Genomic DNA, 13,185 nt, shown 5'->3' with positions numbered 1-13,185 from the left:
CGATGCTCTCAAAATTTCAAAAATTCGGAATTGAACTGCTTTAATTTTTTTCTGAAATTGAAGTTTGAAAGATTCGAAGATTACGAATCTCTTTCAAGTCCAAGTGTGCAAGGTATGGTTGTCATAGAGGTATGCGCTCTACAGTTTCCGTTTCCAATAACGTTGTCAGGGGTTCATGTTTAGAAAAGTATGGGAATAATATTTTGAGGGTGTGAAGTTGGTCAGCCAATCAAATGGAGGCGTCCCATCTTCCCGTTGTAGAGGAGCAATGTTTGTCGATGGAGTATGACTGCTAGCACGAGGCCTTTAACACGCATCCTGCAGTAATGATTACACGTACGGGTTGCTGTAGATGCTCATCAGGTCTAAACGACCAGCACTGGCAGATGGTCGTTTACCAAAAACGAGAGGACAAAGAACAGAACGTGGCCTCGCCCCAGCCTAAGCCGACCTTGGCGCGCGTGCTCCCAGCAATGCTAGCTCGACCACCTCTAGCCGACCTTGGCGTGCGCGCTCCCAGCAAGACCAGCTTGACAAGCTCGAACCAGCTTGACCCAGCTTGACCAGCTTGAACCAGCTTGACAAGCTTGAACCAGCTTCAGTACCAGCTCAAACCAGCTCAAGTACCAGCTTGCCCACCAGCAGTGCCATCTCGAACCAGCTTGACCAGCCTGAACCAGATTGATTACCACGTAGGCCAGCTCAAACCAGCTCGAACCAGCTTAAAACCAGCTAAACCAGCTTGGCCAGCTTAATTTTCTTGCTGTTTTTTTTCAATAGGGCTCTATTTCTATGTGCTGATCGAATTGCCACATACCGAATTGAAATGTATGAGAAATTGTGGATTTTTGTGGCGGCGTTTGTATTGGCAGTACGATTAATCATGTGTCACGTAGTAACGTGGAGTCATGGTGTCAAGACATGCTGTCAAATAATGTCACGTCACGTGGCCCCGCGACGTAGTCACGTGACTCACTGCGTCGAGTAGTCTTAAATTGAAAACGTCGCAAAGTTTATTAGCATTGTTGGCACCGTTATGTCACAAGGTATAATGACTTATCACCGTGAGTCACGTGACACCGTGGCGTACTCGAACTCGATTGTTATGAGCCCGAGTCGAGTGCTCGAGCTCTTGACAATCAGCATCGCCAAAGATTCGGGTAATTGCTCGTATTCAATCAAAGATGAGAATAGCCGAGCTCTAACAATGTCTAAAGCTAAACCCACGCTTTCTTCTTTGCCAACCCCAGCGCATGACTATGATGAGCACTGACGTTGTATAATTAGCATCAGATCACATCACCGCTTGTTCTAATATTGAGTTAAGGGGGGAAAGCTGTTTCTTTCCTTTTTTTTTCTGCATCTGCAATTAAGGGGAGAGGAAAACTTTAACAAGTTTTCAACGCTAAAGGGGCGTCCAAACAGGACGCTACAAAACGCACGACTCCGACAAATCGTGAAAATTGAAGCGGGTCGGTCCGCTTCAATTTTCACGATTTGTCGGAGTCGTGCGTTTTGCAGTGTCCTGTTTGGATACCCCTTCAGGTGGCGGCCCCACGGCAATAACCATAATACCGGTGGCAGCTGTGTTAACGCCCCTGTTTGCGGTACAAATGTCGCGTCTGTGCGCGTTCCACGTATTTCGTTCTTCTTCCAAATAAATTGCCAATTCATTATCACTCTTTTAGTGTAAAATGTGATATGCATTTTTCAAAACTTAACGCACAATAAGAAAACAAAAAAAGTGCAAGTTTAGATATTTTCAAAGGCTTACCTCTATGCATTCCAAGTTTCAAGACTTGTAAGGCATCCAAGACGCGTTCTTACTTTTTTATTGAATAAAGGAAGGAATCGTCTGGTTCCGTGAATTCGTGTTTCTGCCAATTAGCACACTCACATTTTTTTAAATATTTATTCAAAAAGAGTTTTTGGTATGCTATTTTGAAATGTCGTAACTAAATTTCACGTCATAAGGTAGCCACGACATTTAAGGGAATGATACTGGTAAACATACGAACTAAGCATAAAAAATATTAGAAGTGCAACTCCAGCAGTGTTTTTGTAAACACCAGTTGATGGTAATAACATTTCAAAGAGTTCCTTTCATGCTTTCTTGGTTTTCTCAGATAGCGCTCTGGCATCTGATCTAATTTGTTTTTAAATGTATGCTAGAGGAACTGGGCTGATTCTCTGTAAGGCTGGTTTTGCGGTATTTATACTCATATTCGTTTTAAAAAAAATTAAATCGTGGAACTATTTTTAAGCTTGACTCTACGAAAGAAACCAATTTCAGAGAAAAGGACAGCTATTTAAGCAACGATTCTTTAATTAGAGCTTTCTGTTTCTAAGTAAAATCAGTTTCTATGATCGTAATTTTTTCTTAACGCATACCAATTGTCTTAAATATTCCAAAGGACTTATGCTGTAGCAGACGGCGCAAACTTGCGCCCTGTTTTGAAAGGTGACTGAAATTCGAGGCTGAGAAGTTCAGGAAAAGTGGCGCTGATTCTGTCACTGACGCAGAGGATTCTCGTCTCAAATATTTCCTCGCTTTTCTTCCTCATTCTTGAAGTGAATCACAGTTAGCCTTGGGAGAAAAAAAAATCCAAAAAGCGCTTTACATGGGTTACGAGGAACTTCTCGAAAGTATCTAGTGCCTATATATATATATATATATAAGCCAGTGTGTCGAACCGAAAAAAATACGGGTTCGGTTACGGTTCAGGTTCAGGTAAATTTATTTTATTCCGGTTCAGTTCCAATTCGATTAATTCGATCCGCGAACCGGTTCGCGAACCGGTTCGGGGCGCTGAACCAGTTCGCGAACCGGTTCGGAAATTATAAATGACAAATTGCAACATCAAAATAAATTACAAATAAAACATCTGAAATCAACACATACGAAACGGGATACATAGTAGTGAAACGCTCAGGGATTTCTACCAGGAATGGTTTCTTTATGTGCACTCAAAGGTTACCTCACCGACGTTTACGCATTCGGACTTCATCTAATTGGGTCCGACGCAGTAGCTGTAAAATCCGCGACCTCCTTACTTACAAGTAGAACTCTTACACTTACAAGTAGAACTCGCTAACTATCCCGCCATCTCGGCGTGTAAGCAAGTGAAGGAACAGTGGGGAGAAAATACAGCTTTCTTTATTTGAACTAGCCTTCGGTAACTCAAATTAGACCCTTAGAGAAGTTTTCATAAAACAAGACACGGAATATGAAAAACACTTCACCGAACGCAACGCCAGAAGGACTCAATAGGATAAATATTAAAATAGAAGAGTTCGCTGTCTCACAAATATGTTAGCTTCTAAGTGCCTATACGAAACCGGATGCATTATTATCAAACTCCACAGCCTTTTCTTTTCTCATTCCGATGGAAGCAAGCTTCAAGAACTCGCGCGTTCTAGAAACGTGTTATGAAATGAGCACACAGCAGCATTTAGGATTTACGAGATTGTAGAAAAATAAAATCCCGTGAGACGATTTTTTTTTTTTTTTTTTTTTGCACAGCCTTCCAATTCTCTTTTTTCCGTGCAAACCGCGACCAGCGCAATACTGGTTCCTATGTCAAGATTCATGGATGCAGCGTTTGTCAAGATTCATGGATGCAGCGTTTATATTCCTAAGACTGAGTGGAGAAGAAAAATATGTAAGCTAGGTGTGTGTCAGTTGACGGCACTTAAAAAACAAATGGCATTGATAGCACATTCATTGTCAACAGCGCGTGGCCGAACCGTTCTGACATGAGCCGGTAACCGTTATTTTTTTTTTCCGGTTCAGTTGCGGTTCGGGTTCATCGCGATAACAATATAACAGTTCGGGTTCGGGCTCAGTTCCGGAAAAAATACCGGTTCGGTTCCGTTCCGGTTCGACACCCTGATATAAGCTACTCAATGCTGCCCGCCATGTTTCGATACCACGAAAGGTGCAAATATTGAACTACATATGATAGCGACGAAGGTCGGGGAATTTCGTTTCCTTCACTTTAAGATAAACGAACTTACATTTGTTTATGGTTCCAGCTTTCCAACCGCGCCGGTTTTGTTTTGTTCGCCATCGTGCAGGGATTTGAGATTTTCAGTTTTAACGTTACTCTAGTCTAGACAGTGGTTTTAGAAGCGCAAAGGACTAAGAAGAGAAGGAGGGGACAGGACAGAGCGAAAACAAAACAAATTAGTTGTTAGTTGTTTGTACAGCAGGAGTTTAGTCTGCCAGAACATGGCGACATTGTTACCCACTGTAGATGATCAATTTAGCCAGTGCGGTACAACTAGTGCACTGTAGTACAACCGCTAGCCTGGGGTCTTTAACGTGCACCACGCAGTAGTGATACACGACCGCACGCCGGTACGATGCTCATCCAGATCGAAACGGGCAGGGGTGGGGCTCGAACCCAGGATCCCTGGGTTCTGCAGCGCGAGCTTTCGCTCCACGCGCGTCGAGCTGGGTGTGCGCTTTAGCCCACTCGGTCACCGATCCCCCGACAGCAGGGGGTAAAGGTGGGTGAGGAGGAGTGGCAAATCCCGTGCGCCGACATCCTGGGTCCCGAGTGAACGATCGCGAAAGAGAGCGACAGAACACGAGAGAAAGAAATAACGTTGCCAGCTGAAGGACGACAGCCGCAATGGTAAACGCGAAGACTTAAAACTCTCAGCAATATAAACAGTGATAATTTAACGTTGTAAACTAAATTCTGAGCTATTCTAACGCTTATAAAAAGCAATATGCTGCATTAAGTCATTATGCTGCATTAACTTCCCTTCTGTCGAAATCTCCGAAATCTGGTGATTGCGCGGTTTCGTATTCCTCAACCGCGCCCCCCCGCGCCCCACCGGCGAAGCCGGGTATCTGGTTTAGTTTAGCGTTGACTCGAGGCCGTACATGTGCGCGCTATGCAAAAAGAAAGCTTCGAAAGGAACGCGAATATCTTTCCACCGGTAAGTTCGTGGATCGTTGAAGTTCATGACACTGCTCTGATGAAATATTTGTAAAATTGAAGGCAGTTGGTAACCATGTGGGACCCCGAGGGTCTGCCTGCATGATCCGCCGCTTGCGGCAGCCAGAATGCATGGGAAAATGGCGGACCTTTTCCTCTAGAGTTAGTATGTATGATCTCTATGCCCGACAGGACAGAGCGCTTACTTACAACTGTCAAATTTAATAGATCATCTAGAGAACGACAAGGTGGAAGTGAAAAAGAAGAAAAGAAAGAAAAAAAATTAAGTCACTGCTGCTACGAAGAGCATATAGTTCCTTCGGTGTTTCCCCTGAAGACTTGAAACACCAAAGGAACTTCAGTTCTAGCGGTGTTTTACCTGAAGACTTTTTAGGCATATTTTTTCTTTTTCTTCCATTTAATTTTTCTTTTTATTCATTTATTCTTTTTGGTGTATAGACAGTTTTTTTACGTGACAAGTACTTCGCCTATTGCTGAAGTTAAAATATTTTTTATTTCGGTTTCTAAAACTGAATATGCACTTCGTAGCAGCAGTGACTTAATTTTTTTTTTCTTTCTATTTTTTTTTATTAGGCTTAAAGGGAGAAAAACAAAGAGGTAAGCCAAGGCCTATCCTTGACTGGCTACTTTGTTGGGATGGGGGAAGGGGAGAAAAGAATATGAGAGGAAGGGAAAAGAAGTGAAAAAATTCACACACACTTTGGCACGATTGTGATAACACGGATTGCGTAGTAGAGTTGCTAGTGGTAACTGTGTTCAATTGTCTTTGTATAAGAGTCCTCCGCAATCGCAGACACCAACGCAGACACAATCACAGTCACGGTCACGAATAGTTTGTCACACACGTGGTCACATTCTAAGACAAAGTTCGGACGGAGAATGGTAGTCGTGCATTGGTTGGTACCTTTTCAATTAAATAAAGAACATATTTAAAACAGATATTTAACACTAAAGTTTCTCCATCAAGCCTGTGCTCTCCAAAAAGATGGAAAACATTTTCACAGCCTTTCGTTGTTTGCCTGGCGACAGCCAGGGACCTAGTATTTGAGATATGTTTATGTTGGCGGTCGGAGTACCCGGTAGGGACATGAGAAGATTAGCACGTTCTGTGTTGTAGAGCGGGCATTCGGAGATGCCCGCTCTATTCTTCTTTTTCACTTCCACCTTGTCGTTCTCTAGATGATCTATTAAATTTGACAGTTGTAAGTAAGCGCTCTGTCCTGTCCCCTCCTTCTCTTCTTAGTCCTTTGCGCTTCTAAAACCACCGTCTATATGTTCAACCAACTAGCCCCTCAATCAATTCTGATGCAATTAACGTTACTCTACTCGTAGACAGCTTGCGGAAAATGTTATGTCCAAACTGCAGTGACTGGGCCTCACAGTAAATCAACAAACAGCTAGTCATCGTGGATCAAATTTGAGGCTCACGAAAAGTGTCTAATAAACCCCTTTCCTATGAAGTGCGTTATCAAAAGCGTTGTACATGGGCAAAACCCTCCCTAGCTTGTCTTTCTTTGGATTACTTTTTATTTCCTTTATTGAAATAAGAATAAATAAGACGGTCAACTTTCATTGTGTTGGTTTAATAGTGTAACTACTCCAAGCTTTCACATTGAGCTTTACACCAACCATGACTCTTGCCCTTTGCAACTAATGATAAGCAGCCAGGACCGACTTCCTAGAAACAGCGTCTCAGCTGAGTCTGCGGGAAAGAAAGCAATGACAGAGCCAGCACGCGAGCTGAGCGGGACTCAAGCCGCGTCTCAATGCACTCGCGCGTCCCACCACTTGCACTGCTTTCTTTCACTCAGTGTCAACTGAAACGCTGTTCTAGCCACGCCGGTCCAGGATCACAACTCGTGAAGTTTCCTCGCGCTTCCTTTTCTTTTTGGGGACTCCCCGCAATCAGCGTTACAAAATAATATCAAGCGAGATGCTCAGGGGTGCCCTGCCATGTTCTTCTATGACCGGGCTAGAGAGTAATTTTCCCTATGGCCTTCACTCTCGCCTAGGAGCAATGGGACTTCTTAGCCGCGTGGGGGTGCGACCGTATACCATGCCCAACACCGTCTGAGCCATCCTGAACAATTGTTCTCCGATTACTGCGATTGAAAATATGTGCAATTATACTTGCTTCAGATAACTGTAGTGAGCCGATTGAAATAAGTTTCGGCTTACGATAATTAAATACTTGTCAATACAAACTCGTTTCTTAAGAAGAAGAAGAGAAAGGGGTATTCCGCATAAGTCCCTGCCGGCAGACGGCAAGCAAGCAAGCAAAACTTTATTTTCTGTAGGGGCCTACGTCCTGGTCCGGACGGCCCGTCCGGCCCACGTCTCTCGGATGGATTCCGCAAAGGGACCGGAGTGATTAATTAGTGCTCCTAGTGCGGTGGGTATGTGGGTGCCCGCGGCTGGAGCCAGCCATTCCTCCCAAGAAATTATGTGTGAGAGGGTTGGGGGAAAGGCGGGTGGGTTACAAGACCAGCAGGTGTGAGGGATGGAAGGGCATTTTCCGCATTTTGGGCAGGTGGGGGAGTCGGTTCGTTTGTAGATGTGGTGGAAGATGTGGTGGGATGGAAGAGAGTTGGTCTGGGCTTGCCTGACGAGGGAGGATTGTTGCCTAGACATGGTCTTTGGAAAGTGAGAGTAAATGGTCCCCTCTTCACGCTGTTCTTTTAACCTCGACTTCCGCAGGGCGCGGTGAGCGTTCCTTGTTGCGCCTACTGAGTGGATAGCCGGCCATGACGTGACGGGACCCGGGGAGTTTTCGCGGGTGAGACGATGGGCTGTCTCATTTCCCTCCACGCCTTGGTGGCCAGGCGTACATACAAGGCGGAATTCTTTGTGCGGGTAGCGGACATGTATTTCACGGACTAGGTTATCCGTCCTGAAGTGTAAGGTGTGTTCGGTGTAGTTTCGTAGGGCGCGCTGTGAGTCCGTGAAGACTAGCGTGGGATTAGTGTTAGGTTGTTGGGGTGCGTGTTCCATGGCTTTGGCGATGCTGTATTCTTCCAAATCGGCGATCGTCGGGGGTTCTATGAAGCTTTCGGAGTAAAGTATTTTAGTGCGTGTGTTGACGAAACCTATTTTGCCATGCGTGACTTGGTGATTGAATCAGCAAAATACGTATCGTGATCCGTCTTATGGGTCTAATTACTCTAGAAACTTTTCCAACTCAACCACGGAGCAAAGCGATCACCACGGTGTGGAGGAGGTGTCTCTGAAGGAATTAAGGCGCTGTAAGTGCGGTAGAGTTACAGCGACCCCTTCGAGCTGCCGCCAGAGAGAGCAGGCACTCATTTGCAAAGGCCGTAAGAGATTGAGACTGTTATCTCTAGCCAAGAGCCGTTTATACAGAGAGAATTCGGCCTTCTTAAGGAGATTTTGACAACTTGGCAACCAGAGCAGCGTAGTCTGAAAACCGGGGGATGAGTACTTCCGTCCTCCATTTCGTAGCTCGGACCCAAAGGAACTCTATGCGATTTCTCAGGAATAAACGAGACAAGGAAGTAATGCAATTTTGTGTTATCACAAAATCCGCTGGTTCTAGCGGCCAGCAAGCCCGTCCATTAACCAAACTCTTTCAGTATAAACGGCTCTGTTCTAGCCCGGCCATTGTTCCACCTGCTGAACGAGGCAAGCGCATGTTCATTAGCACATTCGGCTTCAAACCTAAACAAGTCAGGAGAGTAACACGGAGGGAAAACTTCCGCTGCAGAACCCAGGAATCGTCGACTCAAGCCAATCCACCGCCCATTTCGGGCCAACCTGTTCCTTTTGGTATCGGCTCCGCCGATTGTCGAATGGGACCGCAGCCCAAAGTTTTTTGCCCAGCAAAACTGCTATCAATCATTCCGGAACACCGAGCGGAATAACTAAATACCAAATTCGTCCAGGTGGGCCTCTTTTTTTCAAATTTCGGCCGCTTTCGACCGGCCAATCGGGCGCCGTCGATTAGCGGCGCCGACGCCTTGCCGGGTAGAATCCGCCCTCCGAGGAAAAAATGTCGACTTCCGCGCTCCAATTACGCGGCTACGACCCTGAGGCGTTGGCGTGGACCTCGGTCTCCACCATTGATGACGCGAATTCGACGGTTTTTCCGGAAATTCGGAGCCAAGCTGGAGTCAAGTGGCTGCACGCCGCTCACAGGCCAAGGCCAAGATGGCGTCGTCCGGCGCCACCCTGGTCCCCGGCACGTCGGTCGGAAACGTGAATGCTCCCACGACGCGCGCCACGGGAAGCAAGGGCAAGGCGTTCACGGAGTGGAAGCCGCGCCCAATGCCCACACCCGGTCCCAAAGGCTACGTTATAGTCATCAAGCCCAGAGAACGTGTTTCTTTCACGAGGTGTTCACGGAAACGGGCTACGGCACCGCCATCTCGGCGTACCTCGGGCCGGAACGGGCCCACGCCATCTCCGTTCTGCCCTCGCGAGACAAAAACATTGTCATCGTACATACCCCGGACATCGACGATTTTGCTGTCAACACTGAGAAAGGCTCGATCCCGCTTCAGGGTTATTTAAGACAAGACGGCAACAACACGTGCCACGGAGCGACCGTGGTTCGTAATACGGACATAACGGAAACTCCCTAACACCGAGTGTGCTGGCGCGCAGGTACCATTGTGGAAATCTGAAAATTCGGCACATCCAAGAAGGCACGGATCACTATCGCGGGTAAGGAGAAGCCCCGTTACATGCATTATGACAACATGGTCGTCTCTGTGCAAAACTATTACAAAACTATCCCAGCCTGCGGCCAGTGTGGGGCCGTCGGGCATCGCGCGGATGCATGTCGAAACCTGCAGCCGAACACGTGTGGTCTCTGCGGACTCCAAGCTCCGCTAGTGGAGGGGGTGCGGGCCCCTCACAACTGTGTTCCCCGGTGTTCTGCGTGCTATGGTGCCCATGCCACCAACTCTCGCAACTGTGCGGCGAAATTTCGCACACCCAAGATGGCCGCCCAAACGGGAGGAAAAAAGAATATGGCGCCCAAGAAGAAAAGCCGCTATCTTGGGCCTCCCGGCAACCAGTCTCGCCGGGAAACCTCTAACACCACGAAACCGGCGCCACCGACCGGAGGCGCTGGAACGCGCCCGTCGACGGAGTCGCCAGCACACGACGGCTTGCAGAAACGAGCGGCGGACACGCGTGGCAGGACCGGGTCCTGGTTCGACGCCATCAAAAACGGGAATCAGGTGAGCGGTTCGGGCAGAGCTGCTTCTTCCTCCCCACTTCTCACTCCCACTCCCCCCCCCCCCCCCCCCCCTCCTCTCCCTCCCAAGGGCGCGCAGCGCCGTGCAAGACCAAATAGAAGCGCTCAGGGCCCGAAACGAGGAGCCGGTAAAGAAAGTTAACGAATTGGAATCCAAAATGAGCCAGCTTCCTTCTCCCCCCTCTTTCCTCGCCTTCCTACCCCCCCCCCCCCCCCCCCCCCCCCCCCCCCCCGTGGCTGAGGAGGTGGAGAGTGAGCTCGTGGCGCCGAACGCGGCATCAAGCGCGGCGGCCGCATTCGAGGCCCATTTCGAGGCCCGCTTCGCGGCCATTGACGCCCGATTCACCGCCTTTGAAAACCGAATCCCAATGATGGTCAACGCCATCTCCGAATTGCAAGAGTCAATCCCCGCGATGATTGCCCAACAAATTGAGCACTCCCTGCGCCCCTCGCGCAGGCCCCGCGGTCCCTACAGGGAAGTATCCGGCCGCCCTTTCAAATCTTCTAGACGCACACCAGAGGTACACGATGACGACAGCTGCTCGCTCTCCGGTTTGGAGGACGCCCCCCTCCCCGCGCGTGCTGGCTCCGCCGCAGGGAGTGCAGAGGTGGACAACCACCTTCTGCACTCCCTGCGCCCCTCGCGCAGCCCTTAGCCTAACTCACCATGGCGAGCAGCTCTAAGATCAGGCGCTCCCCAAGAACCGATTCGGCAACCCTCGTCCAAATTGTCCAGTGGAATTGCCGGGGCTTCCGCTACCGCGCAAAGCGGTCGAATTTCCGACTTTTCCTTTCAGCTCTCAACTCGCTTCCTGCGGTGGTTGCACTCGAGGAGCAAGGGAGCGGCGCCACCCTTACAAACAACATCACCTTCCAGCAGGACTCCTCTTCCTGCGTCTGTGTGCATAACAATTATGCGGCTAATCTAGTCGACTTGAAACTTCGAACTGAATATTCGTATCTGATGGTGAAACTCCTTCCGCTTAAGAAGCAAGATGCACCCTTCCGCATACTCAATATCTATTGTTCCCCCAGACTCAAAATGTAACGTACGCAACACTCTTTAGCCCCGCTCTAAAGGCTGCGGGCAGGGACTTCTTGGTGATTGTGGGCGATTTCAACGCCCCCAGTACGCTCTGGGGGTACGTTCGTGAGAAGCGGAGACGCAAGCTAGCGCAACTTGCGTCCACGCTGTGCCTGACTCTCCACACCGACCCTGCATATCCAACGCGAGTGGGTAACTCCGTGACCCGGGATACGTGTCCGGATCCTACCTTTACCGAAAACATTAGACACGCAGAATGCGCCAACACCGAGGAAACCCTTGGTAGTGACCACTGCTTTATCAATACCACCGTAAAGACTAAAACATTGGCAAGACACCACGCACAAGCTCGGCTCCCTGACTGGAATAACTTCCGGAAAAGCTACATTAATTCGGCTTCCACCGAACAAGGATACCCGTGGGCACAAGAATTGGTTACACACCTCCGTTCGCCGGAAACCCATATTCAGCTCTTGGAGGCAACGCCGGAGGTGGACAACCACCTTCTGCACCTCTAGGAGGCGCGGCGCAGCCTTGTCCGCAGATGGCGCCGCCAAAACATAATAGAATTAGCTCAAAAGTCGTATGGCCGAGCTCACCCAGCGAACGGCAGAGCACGCGGCCCAACTCGCCGACTCGAACAGGGTGGACCGCTGTAACACGGCGGCCAGACAAATGCCTAGCCGGAGTCCGTGGCGCCTCTTCCGCGCCCTAATTGACCCGACTCAAACCCGCGCCGAGACACAAAAACATCTCCAACGAGGTATTCATAGCTTCGATGGAGATACCTCGAAATTAGCTTGCACACTACGCGATCAGTACCTTTGCACTCAACAGGGCCCCCGAGGGCCCGCATACTCGTATGCGGGTTCAGAGAACGCGGAGCTGGATCAGCCGTTCCAGCTGCACGACCTGAAGGCGGCCCTAGCTAAAATGAAACGAGGAACGGCACCGGGCCGGGACGTGATAACTGTGAAACTGCTGGCAAATCTTCCCGACCCCGCCTATGCTACCCTCCTCGCTTTCATCGACTCTATCTGGCATGGTGAGGCACCCATCCCACTCGAATGGAAGTCCGCCCTGGTAACTTTCATTCCGAAAGCCGGCAAAGCCATAAACACAGACAACCTCCGCCCCATCTCCCTGACGTCTTGTGCGGGAAAGCTGATGGATACCATGGTGCGTAACAGGCTGTCTGGGTTTCTGGAAAACCAAAATGTATTCGCAGACACCATTTTCGGTTTCCGCCAGCACCGGTCCGCGCAGGATGTTCTGCTTCAACTCGACCGAGAAATTTTCAGCCTTGTCGAATACTGATAATATTAACGTAAATAGGAGCACCGTCAGACCGTCAACTTCAACGTTGTTCGTTGAGAATGCAGTGACTTCAACCATCCACGATGCCTTTCACAAACATCAACAAACTAATTGAACGCATCGTTCGACGCTGTCTTCCTTTACATGCCGCCGCCGTGTCTCGGAACATGCTGCCGCCATGTTTCGAAACCACTAATGATGCAAACCATGAACTACTCATGATAGCAACGACGATGTGGAATATATTTCCCTTCACTCCAAGATAAATAAACAGGCATTTTGTTTAAGGTTCCAGCTTCCCAACCGTGCCGGTTCTGTACTGTCCGCCATCGTACAGGGATTCATCAGCTTTCAACCTTACTCGTGGAAAACTCGCGGAGAGTGTTATGTCTAAAACGCAGTGACTGGGCGTCACGGTGATGCAAGAAAAGCCCGTCATCGTGGCTCATATTTGGCACTCAGAAAAAGGGTAGAATTAACCGCTTTCCCGCGACGTGCGCTAAAGATAGGCCAAACGCTCATTGGGCCGTTTCCCTCCTAATTAATGTTTGTTTCTTTGATTTAAGCAACAGCAGTATCGCTCTTATAGCAGCAATTGCTTCTCGGTAATTTGACCCTCTAGGTCTTGTAAGCGC

At 48.7% G+C, this 13,185-nt stretch overlaps 1 pseudogene; it reads left to right on the top strand.

The window, feature by feature from the left end:
• Positions 1 to 10,855: 10,855 nt before the first annotated feature.
• LOC120847661 lies at positions 10,856 to 12,550 on the top strand (annotated as a pseudogene).
• Positions 12,551 to 13,185: the final 635 nt, after the last annotated feature.

This window comes from Ixodes scapularis, unplaced genomic scaffold (assembly GCF_016920785.2).
Source record: "Ixodes scapularis isolate PalLabHiFi unplaced genomic scaffold, ASM1692078v2 PGA_scaffold3__209_contigs__length_174095766, whole genome shotgun sequence".
Taxonomy (NCBI): domain Eukaryota; kingdom Metazoa; phylum Arthropoda; class Arachnida; order Ixodida; family Ixodidae; genus Ixodes; species Ixodes scapularis.
This window is presented reverse-complemented; position numbering and strand designations above follow the sequence as displayed.